We start from the raw sequence: 20,844 nt of genomic DNA on the forward strand, positions 1-20,844 counted from the left end.
GAAAATCTTATTCAACGAATGTTTGCTTTCTATGATATACTTGGTACACAGCTGATATATCGCTTTGATTTCTCTTCGCGTTAAGCATATATAAGATAAACATAAAGATACATTACAACAAACATTAAAATATTATGTAATAATTATTATTACATTTTGAAAATGTATAGTTAATATACATATAATTAACATGCTTATTACATTACTTTCCATCACGATGAATGAATGAAAACAAAAAGGAAAATTATGTATTTTTTAATATTTGCAAAATGTCAGCTAAATCGGTTGTGTGGAACTAGCATCAAATTTGATTTCAAGATTTTACTCATACTTTGTGTATGTTTTTCTAATTTCCACCGAAAATTAACCGTCGAAATGAGAATTCGTTCAGCCTGGTGGTTTACCGACTTTTTCATTTTTTTTTTCGCTGGAAAAACGCATTTACTCGTTTCCCCCACATGAAGTGGGGGGGTATGTGGGACTCGCCGGCACTGAAGGCGCCGGAATACCCACTAAAAAACCAGCGGTACCCACTCCGTCTTGTCGAAGGGGTGTCACGGGATCGCTTGCGCATCCTACCGTGACGCACCGACGGTTGCCCGCTCAAGCGGGCCTCCATTCCTAGGGGGTTCTCGGGGTACGGAGTACCCCCCGTGGTTTACCGACTTGAATATGATTTGATTTACAAGAAGAAAATCGCAACAAACGACAGACATCAGATTCATCATTCGTTTCTTCATACGGTGTATAAAACCTTACAAAATAATAAATTGAAAAATTAAATTACTTTATTAGTCTATTTGCAAATTTTAAAAATGGAATGAACACATACTTTTTGGTTCCTATACAGTTACAGCCAAATCAGTTTGTTTTTTTTTTGCGTTTATATTAGTGCACCGATGGCAGATAAATAAATAAATACTTTTTATATTTTATTATTTTTATAGGTAGTAAATATTCTATATATTACACGTAATTTTTAATTATGATTTTCTTCAACTTGATATTTCGTAGTCATCCTTATCCTCGATGTTATCTGATAAATCATTTATGTTTGTGTATTAATGATAATTCTTTTTGATATTGTTTCTTCTCATTTTCATCATAAATAGCATGTAGACAAACAATCCATCCCTTTCACTTTCCCGAAATATTTTATAATAAACTAATTAGAAAGAAATAATACTAAACAAAATGTCTCTTATAACGCTACTTTTGCGAGGGTACGACGTTGTTCGTAGGTAGCACAAACTAGTTTGTTCCGGTTTTAATTAGTATGTATAACACAACTACAAACGCAAAAACGTCTCAAAGCTGATTTATCTGTAATTGATATGCAAGTCTGAAAACGAGTAAATATATTTTTTTCTCCGTACGTCCTATAAATTGCAAGTCAACGCGGCATATCTTAAAGCCGGGGAAAGTATAAAAGTGGACATGCATTAGCGTATTCCGGTGTACGACACTGATGCTTTTATTAAGATAAAACTGGCACAGTTCTAATTTATCGCAACACTAATGTTCACAGTTATGCATAATTGCGGTATTTTTATTGTATTCATTTTCTAGGAACGTGACGATGTGGGGCTTAGATTTGAAATGTTATTTTTAAATATTAACGAATGTTGTGAGACAGCTACTGAGATGAATCAAGGTTTATTCTGACATTATTTTTTGTCTTTTATTGTATTAGGTAGGTAAACTGGCAAGTGGGCTTGATGGTAAGTGATCACCATTGCCTATATACATTAGCGCTGTAAGCATAATTAACCTTTCCTTACATTGCCAATGTGCGACCAACCTTGGGAACAAATATGTTATATCCTTTGTGCCTATCGGACCGAAATACAACAATACTAGGTATTGCTTGGCGGAGGAATATATGATAAGTGGGTAGTGGTGTGGACGATACTTACCCGGATGGGTTTGCCCAAAGCAGTGGGGCTTTGGGTAGATATAAGCCACTGGTATGCCAATTTCATAAAATTATTTTTTACATTTATTAATATAATATGCCAGACCACCAAAACATAAAAAAAGTTAATAAAGTTCATAACCGATTTTGAAACGAGAACAGATTTTAATTTTTGTATATGTTTGTAATGGATAAACACAAAATGTACTTAATTGATTTCTATTTTTCTATAAAAAGCTCTATAAAAAGCGAGTAACATAGGTTATATTTTATTTAAAACGAATTAGAGTTCCCAAAAACAACTGCAATAATGTAACCCAAGATATCAATTTCCTTCCTATAAAAGTCGTTATTGGCGTAAAAAAATATAATTTTTCAACCCGGACGAAGTCCGTATAGATGATAAATGAAAAGAGATAGATGATGTTGATATAGTATACAAGAAATGCGCGAACCTATAAGATGGCTTTATTGCTTTATTATTATCTACTTATAATGGTTAGGAAAGGCCTCAGAAAAGCATAAAGAATGAGAAAGCAAAATATGCAAATAAAGAGCATTTTAATAAAGTAGGAGTCCGTTGATAACATGACAAAGAAGAACATCATGCTCTCACTCTCTCTCTCAAATGTTTCTTCTCAAACTCTTTACTACCTTAGTTGTTTGTCAAATTTATATATAACTATAAATCACATTGATCATTCAATCTCACAAACATAATACATATTTTCGAATAAACATCAATGAGTCAAAACGATAGAGATGTACACCAATGACAAACTGCCTTTATATTCGAATCTCTAGACCTTTGACATAACGGTGTGAACAAGCAACAGTATTCTCTGAATTAGCGGGCGTGGTTGTATAAATCTGCTGGACAATTCTAACCGAATGCTTTTGTATTAAATCTACGTTTGACGTTTATAGTCGTGGACCGCCTTTAGACTCGAGGAGACTCGACAGCCGGCACGCTTTTGATAAAATAGAAAATTGAACGTCTAGCGTGTTCAATACGCGTTACCTCGTTTTTATTACGCTTTTACTTATTTATAATATTTTATTAAATATTAGTCTTTTGAATTTAGAAATCTATTATGCTTTGTATTATAATAAGTACACAAAGGCTTCAGAAAAAGCGATAGCAGCGTCTAGGTTATATAGTCATAGACTAAAAGTAGCCGCAAGTCTAATTTTATACAAATACAAAGCAATTGAAAATAGAAAATATCGACAAAACCGCACAGCTATTATTCAAATTCATTTCATCTACTTCAATTTTAATTTATAGACGCTGTGCAATAATCAAAAACCGTCTAGCGTGAAAAAAAACCGCCATAATATAATAGTCACTTTCTTCTTCTATAAAAACGATATATTGATTACTGATTAAAAAAGCTAACTTAATTTTCACGGTTGTCGTCGCTAGCGGTCGGACCGCCCAGTTGATGTTGTTTTTTTCTTGTTTTCCGTCTGATGGTACATTTTTGTTATCTTTGTTACGGATTTCGCTTTCACCGGCATGTGCTGGCTAATTGACGAAAGTGATGCAATTGGAATTGTTTAATTTGTTCTAATTGGACTTAATGTATTGGGAATTGTTGATTACTAAAGGTAATAATGGAAAGGTTAGGAGCTATTAAATAGCTTTTACTTTTTGATTTGGCTGTATTATATAATGAATATTTTTTTCCGTCGCTTACTGGCTATAGATCCATAAATTGCTTTTATTTCCGGGTATAAATTTGTACGTGATGTAATCGCGTGTAATTTTAAGGGTTTTAACCCAAATAAGTTTCCTAGTCATTTATATGAAAAAAAACATACATGTAAAATAATGTAGACAATATTCAAAAAAATAATTTTAATTTTGCGATATAATTGCCTGTAAAATGTAAAATTTAATACGTTGTTTCGAAATTGTCAATGAGAATCGATAGCGAAAAATTTACAAATTTCAAGATTATATCGCTGCGTTGCAGCTTTATATTTGTAAATAATTTTATAAATAGCTTTAACATAGTATAATGGGAACACAAACATACAATGTTGTAATTTTGTCTATTAACATGCAGTACACGTATAACTTAAGTCACTTCGGGTGATCACGTTTCCAATCAAAATTGAAGCAAGACAAAATATCATTGAAATGTCATGTTCAGCTTTAATTGTAACAGACTTTTTAAGTGTCATGTCTGACATGTAACGTCAACAATTTGACATATGATAAATATATTTACCTAATTGATCGATCCAAATTATTGTTAAAAAAATATTTTAATAGAAGATTAATAACTTTTTTAATTTGTTTTTTGTTTGTTTTATTATTATAAAAATGACTATAGTCTGCTTTTTTCTGATTATTTTTTTACCAAATAATCATTTAAAAACCAGAAAGTATTAGACCATAACTATTAAACAATGGGCTATAAATTTTCATTCCGACACGACATACCTTACATTTTTAAATTTATCTGCCTTAACATTACCTATTTTGCTTATAACCATTCATTTCTTAACAGTAATAAATGAAATTACGACAAAGTGAAGTTATAAAAAAACACTTTTTTATTATCTATTGTAAGAAAATACGATCAAAATTATTCAATAAACCCTACTGGTTATATTTCGTTTCCTACTTCGAAGTGACAGCTGTCGTTATAAATATTAAAATTACATGTTACAGCTTAGAACGTCAGTTTATTTCATTCGCGTGATGAAAGAGCATTGAGTGAGTTAATCTTTATCATTCTGTTTACTTTCCGTAATTACGTACTAGACGCTTATTACCAAGCGTTTGACTATCAATATTTTAATGATGCCAACTATAATTCCTTGAGTTCTGGATTGGTAATATTCTTAAATAATAAAACTTTGATAGTAATGTTACGATCATTTGATCCGGTTCGAACTTTGAATGAGCCAATTATTGAGACTAAAGTTTAGGTAGACTTTATTCAAAATCATTGCTATTTAATAAAACTGCGACAACTTAATATATTAAAGAAATTTTTATCTAGCGGCAATTTAGTTTATTAAATTGTATTCACAATTTACAAAAGGGCGTAAAAGCTCAATCGAAAGGAACTGTTTGAAAATTCAGTTGCAAGATTTGAGTAACAAATATTATGGGATAAAGTTAAATAAAACCACACCCGGTTTGGAAATAGAACCTCAGCAATAAGAATTGACGCTTTTTTTTAAAAAAAAGAAGCCTGGATGTGATCATTTCCATTTATTTATTAATATCTAGAAAGTAATAGGACTTATCTATTTATTTTTTAATTTTATGATTACGCTTTTTAGAAACGATGTTCATCTTGAAACTTAAGCAATCAATACAACTTCTTGCTTACATTTGGCCATATCATGGTAAGCACTGTTTCAAAGGTCTTATTTTAAACCTTTTTTGAAGAGAGAAAAAACATATATAAAACCTTCTCGGAATATTAATTTTGAAGATTTCCTTTTGATTTTAGCCATGGCTTATATTGTTTGGGGAGACAAGTCAATCATACGGCAATCGCATAATTCGATTAGGAGGCAAATCATAGACAACCGAAAAGAGCTCACAGTAATTTTACTTTACTGACTTTTAATTTTGCTTTACTTACTTTCCGATATATAGAAGTGTAAAAATTATCAACCTCCGAACCCCAATACAATTTTACTGACCCGACTCGGGCCTTGTATCGAAAACCTCATGAATCTTCTAAGCTAACCACTAGACTAACGAGGTAGTTAGAAACATTATATACGTAAGTATAAATAGAAAACGTTTAAGTTTATGAAGTGATCTAAAGAAATAAAAAAAAATACAAAGTACACTCCGTAGTCAATTGACATAACTGCACACTTGTAGACACTTCAGGCTAGTGCAATCACTCTAAACAGTTGTCGGTAAAAATATTGAATTATATGTTTTAGAAGACTCCACGCCTCGACGATTATAATAATGAAAAGCCGTGTTACGTTGCATTTTATTTATAACTAACATTTCGCACGCTATTTTGCTTAATAACCCGTCACTCTAGTTGTGTTTAAACGTCATAAAATCTCATACGAAACCTTTAAACGTATCTTTCTACTCACACACTAAAAAACACTCACTCACATACACACACACGCACATTTAGTGTAGTTTCGTGACTGCAGGCACCTTTTTTTATAGGATATTTTTCTACAAAACAACCTTGCAGAATTTGTTGTACACAACTTCTAAGCTAATTTGGCAGTACTATACATATTGCTATCTCTTTCTCATTTCCGAGTTACATCAAGACAGAAAATGTCTAAGTATTTAAAGTAATTATTTCGAAGAAAAATATTACGCTAACGCTTCAATTATATAAATTAATTTGATTATTTATGTTATAAATTACAATTATAAGGATAGTTAGTAAAAGAAATCAAAATCAAGAGACAGCCCTAATCGCGGGTTACGGCGAGTGAAGGTCGGATAGAGGCCGGTCGTTGACCTCGCTATTTATATTGTACGTCGCTCAACACAGAGCAACCTCATCGTAGAGGCTGTGGAGGCGTGTCCGGTCATTTTATATATCCATTAATAGAATCGATTTAATGAATATTACTAATTGAAATACAAAAGCTTAATTGTTCGTTAAATTCTATTTATTAATATATTTTATTATTTGTTATTTTATTCCTTAATACAAATGAATAGCTTTATACCTAAATACAAAGTTATGTAATATTAATTATATGGTTTTAACAGAAAATATTATTTGATTTTAGAATAAACAACCATGGCTACCATTTTGACTTTGCATTATAAATTAAGTTATACACTAAGATAATATAATTAATGCAAGTGCAATCATTTTTTGCGGATAATTTTTCTTACACTTCCGAAATTCAGTTTAATTGTAGTATTGTACACGTATTGATAACAACTTCTACAATTATCTAAAAAAAAACGTTTTTTTTTCCGACCTATAAAATAAAATACACTTTTACTTATTATTATTTACATTAAAAGCCAGAATATATACAAATAAAGATTAAAAATAGCTATTGTAAAAATTATGACCCCGTGGAATGGTGGCAATTCGTGCCAGCAGTCTTGAATCGCAATTCCGACCCTCTGGGCGAAAAATGTACCAGCCCTCCTGTCACCTGACGATGGTATTAAAGGTGGTTTATTTCCTTTAAGTTTATTAGTGCGTATTTCTTTTTCGTCTTTCGAAGCAATATTTTATTATTTTTCCGTTACTAAAGCATGTAATTCAACACTGTCTATTTTGTAATCGTTTAGTAATTTATAAAGAGAACCGGTTTGAATCGGTTAGTTAATACCGAATATCTCTTATCTAAAATTAGTCTGTAATGGATCTAATGACGCGCCAATGAATAGATATACATCAGATAGGCGCCGTTAACGGCTTCATACATGTTGTTTGATCATATTTTGTTATACGACTTCACCCGTCATATTACATAATCATATTTGGAATGTATGTCTGACATATATGTGATCTATTTTATTTAGCTGTCCATAAAATTGACTATTTTTATTTTTAATATAATAAGTAGGTGGAAGGGTAAATATGACTTTGAATGGTACGTAATATTAAACATCCTTTACACCGCCGATGTGCCACGAACTGTGGGTACACAGGCTCACTCACCCTTCAAACCGAAACACATCAATACTAAGTACTGCTATTTGGGGGGGTTTTACGTGGAGAGTCGGTTGTACTAGCCCAGTTGAAGAAAGTGCTACCTAGTAGGAACACACAGATATTTAGTTGGTATATTTAAGAATCGATACGTTCGCCTGAGAGATGCCAAGTTTGTCTACGAGGCGTAATTCAAAAGCGTCCTTATAAAAGGATTCGTAAGTATCGGAAGCTGATAGTAATTTGTGTTACTTCACAAATTATACTTAGAGGATTTAATTTTTAGTGTATTATTTTCAGAATTTTACTGGTGGTAGGGCTTTGTGCAAGCTCGTCTGGGTAGGTACCACCCACTCATCAGATATTCTACCGCAAAACAGCAATACTTGATATTGTTGTGTTCCGGTTTGAAGGGTGAGTGAGCCAGTGTAATTACAGGCACAAGGGACATAAAATCTTAGTTCCCAAGGTTGGTGGCGCATTGGATATGTAAGCGATGGTTGACATTTCTTACAATGCCAATGTCTAAGAGCGTTGGTGACCACTTACCATCAGGTGGCCCATATGCTCGTCCGCCTTCCTATTCTATAAAAAAAAAAAAAAAGAATAAAACGTTTATTGTTTTTAATTACATTTAAGTATATGTATTTAAAAACAATAAAAATATCGAGTCCCGCACGTTATCATGATAGTTTAATTGGTTTATTAATTAATTCGTAAAAAGACGTAGTATGATTACCTAGCCTTTTATTATACATATAAAAAGGGCTATTAATCGCGGTAGGTCTGTCTAATGATTCTTATCGTAACTATATGTATTTAATTAATTTAATTGATAAATCGATGTAAGGGAAATTGTTTTATTTAAAACAAATAAGCTTAATAACTCTTTAAGATGTTTCTTATTATTTCTGTCGTTTAATTTTTTTTTAATTATAATATTCATTATTTCTTAAAGAAAAATTAACACGACATAATATAATTTATATGATTTTTATCTTTATTCGTAAATAATTTATTTGATTATCAAGATGATAAATGGCGAAAGCACTTCTTTAATTTGATCAGAGTAAAAAACGATTTAAAAAAAATGTTTATTTTAAATTTTATAAAAAGATAACCCACTGGGAATAATATGTTTTCTTGGAAAAGTTATTCGATTTTATAATAACACAATTTATAATCTGCTTCTTTAGCATATAGGTAGGGAGCTGGCGAACAAAATTTCTATGTGATTTTTTCATGTTGCAGATATTATTAAAAGTAATAATAGTGACATCATTAGTAGTAGTAGCACTGCACTGTCAATTTACAACGCTCGGAAAATGTTAAAAAAAACCGTATTATTTGTTCATTTCTGCACCTGACGCTCTGACGCTCTGACCCAGGTCTCTGACTATTGTGGATAGTTTACTATAATAGTCCGTTTTTTTAGTATAGTAAGTTTTTTTTCTATATAATTAAAAATAATGTATATGACGTGCATACCTGACAGAAACATGGAAAAATCCATAGAAAAATTGTCTGACAGTATGTCTTTCTGCTGTCAAGCCTCGTTTGGGGGATGTTTATGTTTTCCGATTGCCTTCTCATTAAACTAAGAAAGCAAGGGCATCGAGAGTGTAGATCTGCTTAATCTACGTATACACTTGTGCTGTATAATATCTCCTTCTCGTTCTCGAAATACGATCAGCTGAAAATTGTCATTATTGATTTACTTTTAGAAGTGCGTGTGAACAATTTTAAAAGTCAATTAAGCGTGAAGCTAAGACCAGGTCAGAATTTTGAAACTTGAAACATTGTCTTACTCTTTAAGCATCATTAGCGCAACGGCTTACGTCTCAGACAAATGTCGCAGATTCCATCCTGAACTTTAGTATACAACTTGTACCTCTAATTGGAAAGATAATTTAGAATATTAGTAATTCATTAAAAACGAGCATTGCTTTAGTATCCTTTAAAAAAACTCTTTATATATATGAAAAATCTTTATTATAATTCAAGCTCGAGAAAATATTTAACTCAAGCTTGCTTTTACAAGCAGTTCTGGACAATTGAACAAGTTTGTGATAAACTTGTAAATTCAACGTTGAGACCGGTTCGGAATGTAAAAATAATAGTAAAGAAGGGAGTGAAACGATAAAAGATTAGATACACTATTAGATTTAATTCAGTATTATTTATAAATTACTAATCAAGCATGCTTTGCAATGCGTCTATAGTTTTTTTCGTAAGCAATTTACAGACACGACTAGTGCACCACATTTTCTACGTTAATGGTACTGTACAACCTGTGTTTCAGGGATATAAAAATTCTTCACTAATGGTGATCTTCATTTATTCATCAATTATATTTAATATGCAATGATTACAATTCTTATTAAAATTAAAATCATATTAATGTCAAATAATGTTATTAATTCCAGGGATGACTTACGATCCTCTGTTCTTTTTTTTGTTCAATCAAATCAATCATCGAACATTTCGAAAAATAATACTAAAAATATCATTATTTATAGGCTGTATATACTTTAGCAGAACTCTAATTTTAATATAAAAATGGAAACAGTCCAGCAAACATCTATGGAAATCCTTTATTGTCATAATTATTTTTTCTCTCTACATATTTTTTTCAATTTTCAAAGCTTTGGTCTTCAATCAAGTCTTCTTCAGAGGACTGTCACTAGGCTTTACTTTTTACAATTTTATTTATTTTAGTAAGCATACTATTGAAACAACTGCTTCTTTTCTGAACTCGACAATAAAGTATTATTAAAAAATTTCTTGACTTTTTAGTCAAACTCCTTACACCACTTCTGTCAAATTTGACTTTTGATAACCTCCTTTATTATATTACTATATCAGAAGACAAAAAACTTCACGAACAAAAACATCTGTCCAATGTCATCAATACAATTCATTCCGATTAAAAATATATGAATACATCGAATACAAACAAAAACAAGCATAATAATAATTATTATAATTAAATTAATATATTAAGTTAAATGTAGTTTTTTTTTAAATATATATAAATCTATTATAGTTTTGTTACGTATATACGAAGAAAACAAGTTTAAGTATTTTTGTAGTCTTTGGTGGGTAGCGAAGTAGCAACTTGCGCACACGCAGCTGAATTAACAATATCACCGCAGGAAGGTATTGATATATTTTTTTACATCTTTGACGGTTGATTTCACTATCGCGGTGGCCATTTGTGGATTTTTTACAATATTATTACTGATTGTAAGATTTTAGAAATAGGTTTTATAAGTGATTCGAATCTTTTAAGTATTTTCTGTTGTACTTCCTTCGATTAGGGCAAAACGTTTATAAATTTAATAAATATACTTCTAATGATATGATTATAATATTATCTTTTGTTCTATATTATTATTCGGTGACTATTCACTTATAGATGAAATTTGTTGCATTAATTGCTACAAATGATCTCTTTAATAAGTTACTTGGATGTATTTGTAGAAGCTTTGTCTTAATAGGTACCACCCATTCATCACATATTCTGCCGCTAACAGCAATACTTAATATATAGTAGTAACAGCCTGTTAATGTCCCACTGCTGGGCTAAGGCCTCCTCTCCCTTTTGAGGAGAAGGTTTGGAGCTTATTCTACCACGCTGCTCCAATGCGGGTTGGTAGAATACACATGTGGCATAATTTCAATGAAATTAGACACATGCAGGTTTCCTCACGATGTTTTCCTTCACCGTCAAGCACGAGACGAATTATAAACACAAATTAAGCACATTACTTAATATAAGATTAAGTATTGCTTTAAGAGTTTTAAGAGTGAGTCTATGGGCGGCGGAAAAAACATCGTAAGGAATTAAAAGAAAATCCGTCACATGTCTATTAAATAAGTTATGTTTTATTAGAGTGGTGGCAGAGCTTTCTTCTCAACGCCGTACACCTTTGTTGAACAGTAGGTAATTTTCAGGCTTTAGTTTGTTATAAATGAAATAGATCTCATATTATTTGTCTAAGTGTTTAAATTCAGTTATTTGTCTAAATGTCTTTTTAAAATATTTGATGTTAAGCATCTTTGGGGTAAAGTCGAATCGTATGCCGTGACGGCAAACGGTGTGACGTTCCTTTATGCTACTCTCTATTCCATTGTGTGTGCGTGGCGTGTATACCGTATATTTCGTTAATATAAATTAAAATAAAATTAATATTATTAAGGAAAATCTATGTTTATGTTCATTTTACTCCCGTACTTTTTCATTAGTTTTATTAATTATAAATGTTTTCAATCACCTTCAGTTGCAATGTTTCACATCTGCCGGGCGTGTCTGCTATATTTTTTGTAAAAAAATATTCGATGCCTTTCCAGCGCCATTATACGTTGCTAGTAATATGTCGAGAACCTTCACGCAGGTGCCAACACCAACTGTACAAAGTTTCAACTTAATCAGATAGACGATGCGTATGCGCATAGAATACGAACAAAACATGCATTACTTTTTTATTTATGAATATAACAACGATAGCTTTTCTACAGTTTATGTTAATGTTTTTTTTTATAGTTTACAACTAAATTTAAATGAATAAAACAATTTGCATAAAACACTACGCAAATGAATAAATTATAAAGCGACAGTATTTTTAACTTTATAAAATGTGTTACAAAAAAAAAAACTACAATGTTTTAGTCGTGTAAAGTTAATTTTAAAATGACGTAAAATTACATATAAAACTCAGTGACAGCCAATTATGTGTTTATTTAAATTGGTACTTGTTAATATATCAATAAAGACGATATTATCTTAATTATATAAGGATCGGATAAAATTATTGGCCTAATTGATTAGCTTCACATTTCGCTGTCTTGTGTTCTACGAAAGCCTGAGAATAAGTAATTTTAATAATTAAGTTGGTTTTTAAACTTATCTGAATTGGTATTTTTACATTTTTATTAAGACGTTACTATTAACGCATTGAGTTTTAAATTGTATAATACGATGTTATACTGTGAAATTATTTAGTAATCGCTATTATTAAATAAGTTTTGTTTTATTCTATCGATATTAAGTATTTAGTTTATAAAAAGTCTTCCAGCCAGTAACATGTGTTGGTAAATGAAATAAATGTAGACTTGGATGATTGGAATGTCAGTTGGTAAGCATTGGCGCCAACATTAAAAGTGTTTAATGTGTATACAATCAAAATGTGAACGTTTATTTTTATCGTAATTGCATATTTTATGTTTGTTTAGTTTTTATACTAATTAAGGTTTTGGGAGTATTGGAAGTTATTATTTAGAATGAAATTAAATTCAGATTAGTTCATATTCATCAAACGGTTCTAAAACAGATTTATCTAAAATGACATAAGTAGACAGTTTTACAACATATAATCGTTATCATTAAATTATTACTGTAATAAGCCTGTTATTAACGATATCATAAGAAATGTATTTAAATATTATAAATACCGTAAAATTATTTAATTACCTTCAGACTCTTACACGGCACAGTCTGCTTAAAGATAAAAATATTTTGAAAACCTTTGGTCCTTCGCCCGAATACTCTACGGCCGTGTCGGATTATCGTTTCTTCAGTTTACGAGAGTGAGGGAATAGAGAGTGCACCTGTGTTTGCGCACACACTTATACACTATAATATGTCTTGCGCAGTTGGCCAACCTCTCTTGAGATTGGATTTTATAGAAATCGGCCAGGAAGACATCATTTGAGAATCGATTCGTATTCTATTTTTGCGTGTTAAAAAGTTACTCGTTCGGAAATTTAAACCAAACAGATAATTTTAACTTTCTCACGTGCTATTTCTTAGTATAATATTACATTATAATTTAATTTATTCCAATCGTAAAGTGAGCGATAAAGTTAGTAGTGCAATATCATTATTTAGTGTCTCATAGTCCATTGTTTAGTAATAAAAATAATTATACAATTTTAAATTGAATCTGGTGGAAAGGCAACAATTTCTATTCAAGTGAAATTATTAGAATGGACATTGCAGACGTGTGGTTACTCTTCATTGTAATTTCAACAAATGGTTGGGTATAAAAATGATTTACTAAAGAAAATCGATTTAACCAATCGATCCGGCTATCGAAATCGATTACACAAGACGATAATGTTTTCCGTTGTTAAATTAATTAATGAAATATACGTAAATAAATGTATATTATAATAAATGGCTTATATCAATGATTAGCATAATTCTGTTCCAAAAGAACCAAATATTCGCCAATTTATATACTAATACTATTAACTTTAAACAATTGACATCTACTCTTTGTAAATTCCATTTCATGTTCAAATATTGACAGCTTATTTAAAGATTTAGGTTCAATAAAATGTTTCTCGTAAACAAGCTACTCGATTGCATATCGAGAGTAAAATTTATCCATCAAAGGCAGAATGTTTCTCTAGACGCATTCTTCGAGATCGTCACGTTCCCTCACCTCGTTATTTCCAATTTCATTTCTATTCGCTCGAAGGTATAACTCTCACTTGACAAATACTATTATGTTAGCTCATCATTATCTGGAAACTCCCCTTATTGATTAGTTTATAAATTTATCTAATTTGAACCAGTTAAGTAAAGCTAAATATTTTGTATTATATATTTATAATAGTTGTAACTAACAGACTCCCTCGTTGGTCTAGTGGCTAGATATAAGGCCACTGATCCAGAGGTCCTGGGTTCAATTCCCAGGTCGGACCACTATAAAGTTTTTCGGGTCGCTAAAGGGCTTTTTTGTAAGAAAATTCTCAGTTCAGTCCGGGGTCTGGAAATTGGAAATGTGTACACTACCGCGCCTCGGAAAGCACGTAAAGCCGTTGGTCCTGCGCCTGAACTCTTTCCGGACGTGTCGGATTGCCATCCCATCGGATTATGATCTGGGGAATGGAGAGTACACCTGTGTTTGCGCTCACACTTGTGCTCTATAGTATGTCCTGCGCATTTAGCTAATCTCTCTTGAGATTGGGTGCCGTGGCCGAAGTCGGTCTGGAGGACCTTAACTAACAGACATGTGTCTGTTGCTGCACCAGATATAAGTTACCTCCGATCATAGGCTTTATCATCTTACAGTCATTACATCAATAACCATGTGACTTAAAATATCAAAATTAATAATTAGGTGCTACCTACTGAAGTGGCCCTGGTCGAAGTTCTATTACCAATTAATATTCGTAGCGATACTTTAATTGAGTGCCTCTCAGCTCAAGCGAGATACTACGATATAATTCAGAACTGTCTGCGATTTTAGGGTGACCATAAAAACTTTGACCAAAAAGACTGAATCATTAATTTAGTAATTATTCATCTAACCACAGTTTAGGTCCAATATTATTTGACATGCACACACATAATATATTTATGCAAATAAAATTGGAAGTTATTGATCATATTTTTGTATAATAAGAAATTATTATTCCTATAATTTTAATAATAATAAAAAATAACATTACTTTTCGTATTCAACATGGCGATATGTCAACGCTGAGTGGGTCCTGTTGTAAGTAATAAAATTTATTATTTATGTACATATTAGACCTTTATATAATAAACTAAAATATATTTCTTTATGCAAAATGAAACTAGACATTTCTTTGACAAATTTACGATTTGTGAATAAATTGCAACTCCTATTACACGTTTTCCATAATAAATAATATTTATGCATACTTATGACATAACATATTATGTATCACATAGGATTCAGGGGTCTGTTCAATATGAGTATAATTCAATGACCTGATAACATTATGTAACTACCATTAGTATTTACAAAAATATTAAAGTGATATTAATTTGGTTTCATTCATATTTAAATACCTATTTTAATATTTTTCGTTCGCATGTACGATATTTTTAAACAATCGCTCTAAAATACGCTTAAACTTATGCAAGTTTTGGTAGGGTTGTCAAAAGTAACTTTTCATAGATCAATTTTTTTTAAATACATATATTAAGTTTACTTTTATTATAATAATAATTCAATATATTTATACAACTTGTCTGTTTATCTGATGATTACAGTAGCAGTAAAAGTAACAGCATGTGAATGTTCCACTGCTGGGCTAAGGCCTCCTCTCCCTTTTTGAGGAGAAGGTTTTGGAGCTTGTTCCACCACGCTGCTCCAATGCGGGTTGATGGAATACACATGTGGCAGAATTTCAGTGAAATTAGACACATGCAGGCGATGTTTTCCTTCACCGTCAAGCACGAGATGAATTATAATCACAAATTTACCAAATGAAAATTCAGTGGTGCTTGCCTGGGTTTGAACCCATGAGGATCATCGGTGTATTCTATTTTATTCTATTCATTTTTTTCAAATAATATTAATAGTCATATCATTGATTATTGCAAGTTGCAAAATATAATTATAATAAAAAATACCGTTATTGATATGACAAATTATTTGAATAAATTACAAGAGAAAAAAACTAACTCTTTTTTTAGTAAAGTTGAATAATATATTGTCTTTTAATTAATGATTACTGAAACCGTTAATACTATTAATTGTAGCAGTATTTACTGTTAACAATTAAGTATTAAGAAGCGTTTTAAGTACACAGCAGCACCTTTATGTATATCGTTTAATTAAATTAAATTAAATGAGTTTTATTGTTTAGTTTGTTCTCTTAAACGTTTCTAAATGATTACAATGAAAGGAATACATTGATTGTTCTATTACATCTATTACATATATATATATATATATATATATATATATATATATATATATATATATATATATATATATATATATATATATATCTTCTACTATATATATCTGTTATGAAAAAAGGTTAAAACAATTGTTCCGAACACTAATGTTTTTTTTTTGAAATAAAAAACAAAACATTTGGAAATTAAGGTTAAAAATATTTGTGATCCAGGATAAGACCTAATAAATATTTTTATATTTATTAGGTCTCAAAATATTATAAACGAGAAAACCCTAATACACTTCCTGAGTTAGATAAATTCTATTCAGACTGAAATTAACGAGTAACCAATACTTTTGTTGACTCTTATCAATCGCTATCGCGGGATGATCACATTATGTTGACGGGCGTTCAGAAATTAACGTACTATCACAAACCGCTTCTAAATACATATTACTTTTAGTTCACTTAAGCTTATTTATTCTTAGTACAGTTAGCATTAAAATTAATAAAAAGGAATTTAAATAGTAGGCAGAAAATTTTTCACTGTTGGGTAAAAATGTTGACTACTTTTAATTAGAATGAATATATATTCCAAGTATAATTTATATATATACATTGGTAACAGGCCCTTTTCCTGTTGATAACGCAACTTGGTCGAGATACATGTGTCACTGACTGGTCTCTTGGCGAGGTTGACAGTGACTCTGTTTTCCGCTCCAGGGTTGCGGGTTCGATTCCCGCCAAGTCTGGTTTTGTATACATTTATTTAAAATTATATATGTATATCGATCGGCTATTACCTATAACACAGTCATGAAGTTACCTTGGAAACACACGACCACATGTAAAACAAATATATTATTATTACTGTTGTGCTAAATTTCTTTTGCGCCTTTTCATTTTTTTTTTATTACCGAATTACATAAGCGAATATACATGTTATCTCCTGCACAGTCGGATTGTGTTTTTTATATAAAATAATAGGCGGACGGGCTAATAGGCCAACTGATAGTAATTGGCCATCACCACCGATAGATAAACATTGGCGTTGTAAGTAATATTAACCATTCCATACTGCCACCAACCTTGGGAACTAAGATGTTATGTCCCTTGTGCCTGTTGTTAAAACAAACATAACAATAATAAGTACTGCTATTTGGTGATTATCTGATGAGTGGTTGGTAACTACCCAGATGGGCTTGCACAAAAGCCTAGCAGAATATTAACTTCAAGTTATTATATATCATCGCCTAAATTCGTTTAAAATTTTAGACGTGCTCAATAAATGTCAGAATATCTTTCTTACAAAGAATGTTAACATAAAATGTTTAGAGTTAAGTTCGATTTTGTTAATATCCACTTGTTGTCTAGCTATCTCGACACAAACTAACGCACACATATATCGTAGAAATAAATAAGTAAGCTCAAATCACTTGTCTCGCGTGCGCTTCCTGACTTAGATTAATACGATTGAGGTTAGAAATAACGAGCCTATACTTTGATTCTTATCAATCTTGGAATGATTGCATTATGTCGACAGGGGTCCAGAAATTGATGTATTACTACGAACCTACCGAGTTTCAAGTTAATTTCTTTAACAATTTATTTATCTAATGTACAGTAGGTAATGCGAGGTAGAATGATAAAATTTTGATGTTATAATCGACCAATATCCAAATTTGTTTTCGATTTTGTATGTATGCTTATTATTTTTAAACTCACACAAACTTTAGAATAAAATTTAACTGTTAAATTAATGTAATCTAATTTGCTGTTACCTACCATATTATTATCGAAAAATGTTATGAATTTAAGCAATTTTGTTACCAAACGAAGTCACACAATTTTGTATTATGTAAAATTTAAATAACTTTTTTAGAATTATGAACAAAATGAAAAAAAAATTATTAATGATAAATTTATTTTATAACAGTCATTAGATACGATCCACATAATATACATTTTAATGTTTAAAAAAAAACCATTTAAAAAAAAAATGTAAAAAGATCGCATCATTTTTGTGCTGACGGTATCCTCCGCAGGGGGTGTTTCCATTCATACATATATTTATCAGATGCGCCCGCGGTTAATAGTTGATATTTATAGTTTAACTACTAGGCATTTACTTGTTATGAATTATGTTAATAAAATTGAGTTGTAAATTAATAGATTTAAACGTTAATTCGCACAAGTTAGTTAACAATTATCACAATAGTTATTGCATCAATGATATTGTGAGTTTGACGCGAATAGGAAAACATGGTGATATTATTACTCGAACCATGTTGTAGGCTAATTTATCTGCCTTTATCTACCTTAGGTAGATAGTTTGATATTGATCATTTTGGATAATCGTTTTTTGTGACTTTACGTTTGTAGATTATGAATATTAAGTTTTTTGAATTAAAATTACAAAATTATAATGTCTTCCTAACCGATTTCGGCCATGGGGGGCAATCTTACGGGAGACTAGCTAACTGTTATAATAGGACATATTATTGTGCACAAGTGTGCTCGCAATCACAGGTGTACTCTCTATTTCTCACGTAGTTAATTAATTTAAGTTAATTTAAGTCTTCGCGTACTAAATTGCAAAAGTCATTTTTGTCGGTCGAGATAATCTTTGGGTTATGAAGCTTCATTCAGTAGTTTTTATCAAGTTTAGTAGCTATAGCGGACGCGATCATGTTCATAAGTTGACGAAACGTGGGCAAAATTAAAATATCTTGAATAATATTAACATTGTACATTGTAGTGTGACAAAAATTGCAAGCGATATTTTGAAAATCTGATACTTTCAAACAGTGTCCGAAGTAATATATCATTTTTGACTTGTATCGTTAAGCGATGATTATTTAAATACAGACCATTTAACGTTACATTTCTATTATATGTAAACATTTACATAAAACATTTTGTTACTAAATAAACCATTTAAGATAACTTCCACTCGTAAATCTATTTAATTCTGTGTTTCCATGTAACCTATTGTTGGACAAGATAAGGCAAGAACGTTCACAGTAAAGTTAGTCCGACAGCTTTGCGTCATTATTCCTATTTTGTCCACATCAAGTCCGCTCCTAATAAATCTTGTTTAAGGTGACTTTCCACTATACAGACGAGACATAAGTATATTAATGAAGATATATTTGGCACACGAGCTCAAGGTAAAGATATTTAAAAAGAAACCTTTTTTAAATATTAGTTTTCTCTTTAAATAATTTTCAACAAAAACGTAAAGGTTGGCTAAGCGGTCATAGCCGACCGTTGCTTTTGAGGAGAGGTTTGGAAGCTTGAAGGTTTTTCCATTACGCTACTCCAATACAGTTTACACTTGTAGAAGACCTTCACACACATCCAAGTTTCCTCGCGATATCTTCTTTCGCCGTCGAGCGAGAATTGCAGTATAAACACAAATTAAGCACATGAAAATTCTATTGTGTCCTAACCACTGGGCCATCACGGTTTTTTAAATAAATGAAGGATTATTTAAAAACACCCGCACATATCCTCATTTTCATGGTACTTTCATAATATTAGTACTACTTTATGCGGGTCCGACTGGATGGTGCCACCCACTCATTATTTATTCTACCATCAAGCAGCAATACTTTATATTGCCGTGTTCCGGTCAGAATCGTGAGTGAGCTAATATAATTACAGGTACAAGGGATACCTAGATTTTATAGATATGACTTAGATGCCGCTGTTGGCGAAAGTGACCACTTAACGTCAATCTAGTTTTATTTAGTCAATAGTTTAATTTATGATCTAATTTAAAAACATATAATCAGATGCTAAATAATATTTTATATTCTATTCTAAAATATACACTCAAAGCTGTAAAACAAAGGTTTAATTTTGACCAATTAGAACATTTAACTAAAAGTTATAAATTTAATTTTGTTTTATTTTACCAAATAGGATCCCAACGTTATATATTAGGAAAAATATCGTCTTATTGCTTGTATAAAAATATTGTAACAAAATATATATAAATTATAAGCTAACGTAATATTAAAAAAATAAAAAAAATCTGTAATTCACGTAAAACATATATATTAAATATTCATAAGACTACAAGAGTTGTATTATTCTTATTATATCTGTTATATTATTATTGTAGTATTATAATTAATAATAATTTATAAAGAATTTTAATATTATTAGTATAATGTTCATCCAAGCTTAGTCGTTGCTCAGCTTTCAATATATCGCTTTGCTTTTGCAGCGATAGTGAAGTGGTTTGCAGTGGTTTAGTTCAGATTAGTTCGCGTGCCCAGTGCCCTGTTAACATCAGTTCAGTTGACAATGAAGCCTACTCAATTTAAATGTAAATACGGCAGCTACACGACATTTCCCGTGTCCGACTTCCAATCAGAACCGTTACGTAGGTGCGTCATAATTAAGGGCTATGTGTTCAAGTAAACTCTTAAACACCGTTTATTATTTTACATATAAAATGTTACATATTAAATTTATAATTATTAAATAATTGGTAAATTAAATTAATGAAAATATAAATGAAGATATTCTCTGAATTTATGATACTAAAATAACTTTAAAAACAATTTAATTTAAATGTTAATTTTACTTGTGTATTTTTGTATGGCAACATTGATC

The 20,844-nt window shown here is 30.8% G+C and overlaps 1 protein-coding gene across 2 annotated transcripts in view; it reads left to right on the plus strand.

Annotated features, from left to right (window-relative positions):
• Positions 1-20,844, plus strand: part of LOC126770621 (uncharacterized) — a 99,344-nt gene that overhangs the window by 43,935 nt on the left and 34,565 nt on the right. Inside the window, exon 1 of one of the 2 annotated variants that reach the window (XM_050490113.1) lies at positions 19,375-19,388. The exons of the other annotated variant lie outside the window; for it this stretch is intronic. The gene's annotated coding sequence lies outside the window, so the exon portion shown is untranslated. Of the gene's footprint in view, positions 1-19,374; positions 19,389-20,844 lie in introns of those variants that run through there. 2 annotated transcript variants of the gene reach the window in all.

Source organism: Nymphalis io, chromosome 9 (assembly GCF_905147045.1).
Source record: "Nymphalis io chromosome 9, ilAglIoxx1.1, whole genome shotgun sequence".
In the NCBI taxonomy this organism is placed as follows: domain Eukaryota; kingdom Metazoa; phylum Arthropoda; class Insecta; order Lepidoptera; family Nymphalidae; genus Nymphalis; species Nymphalis io.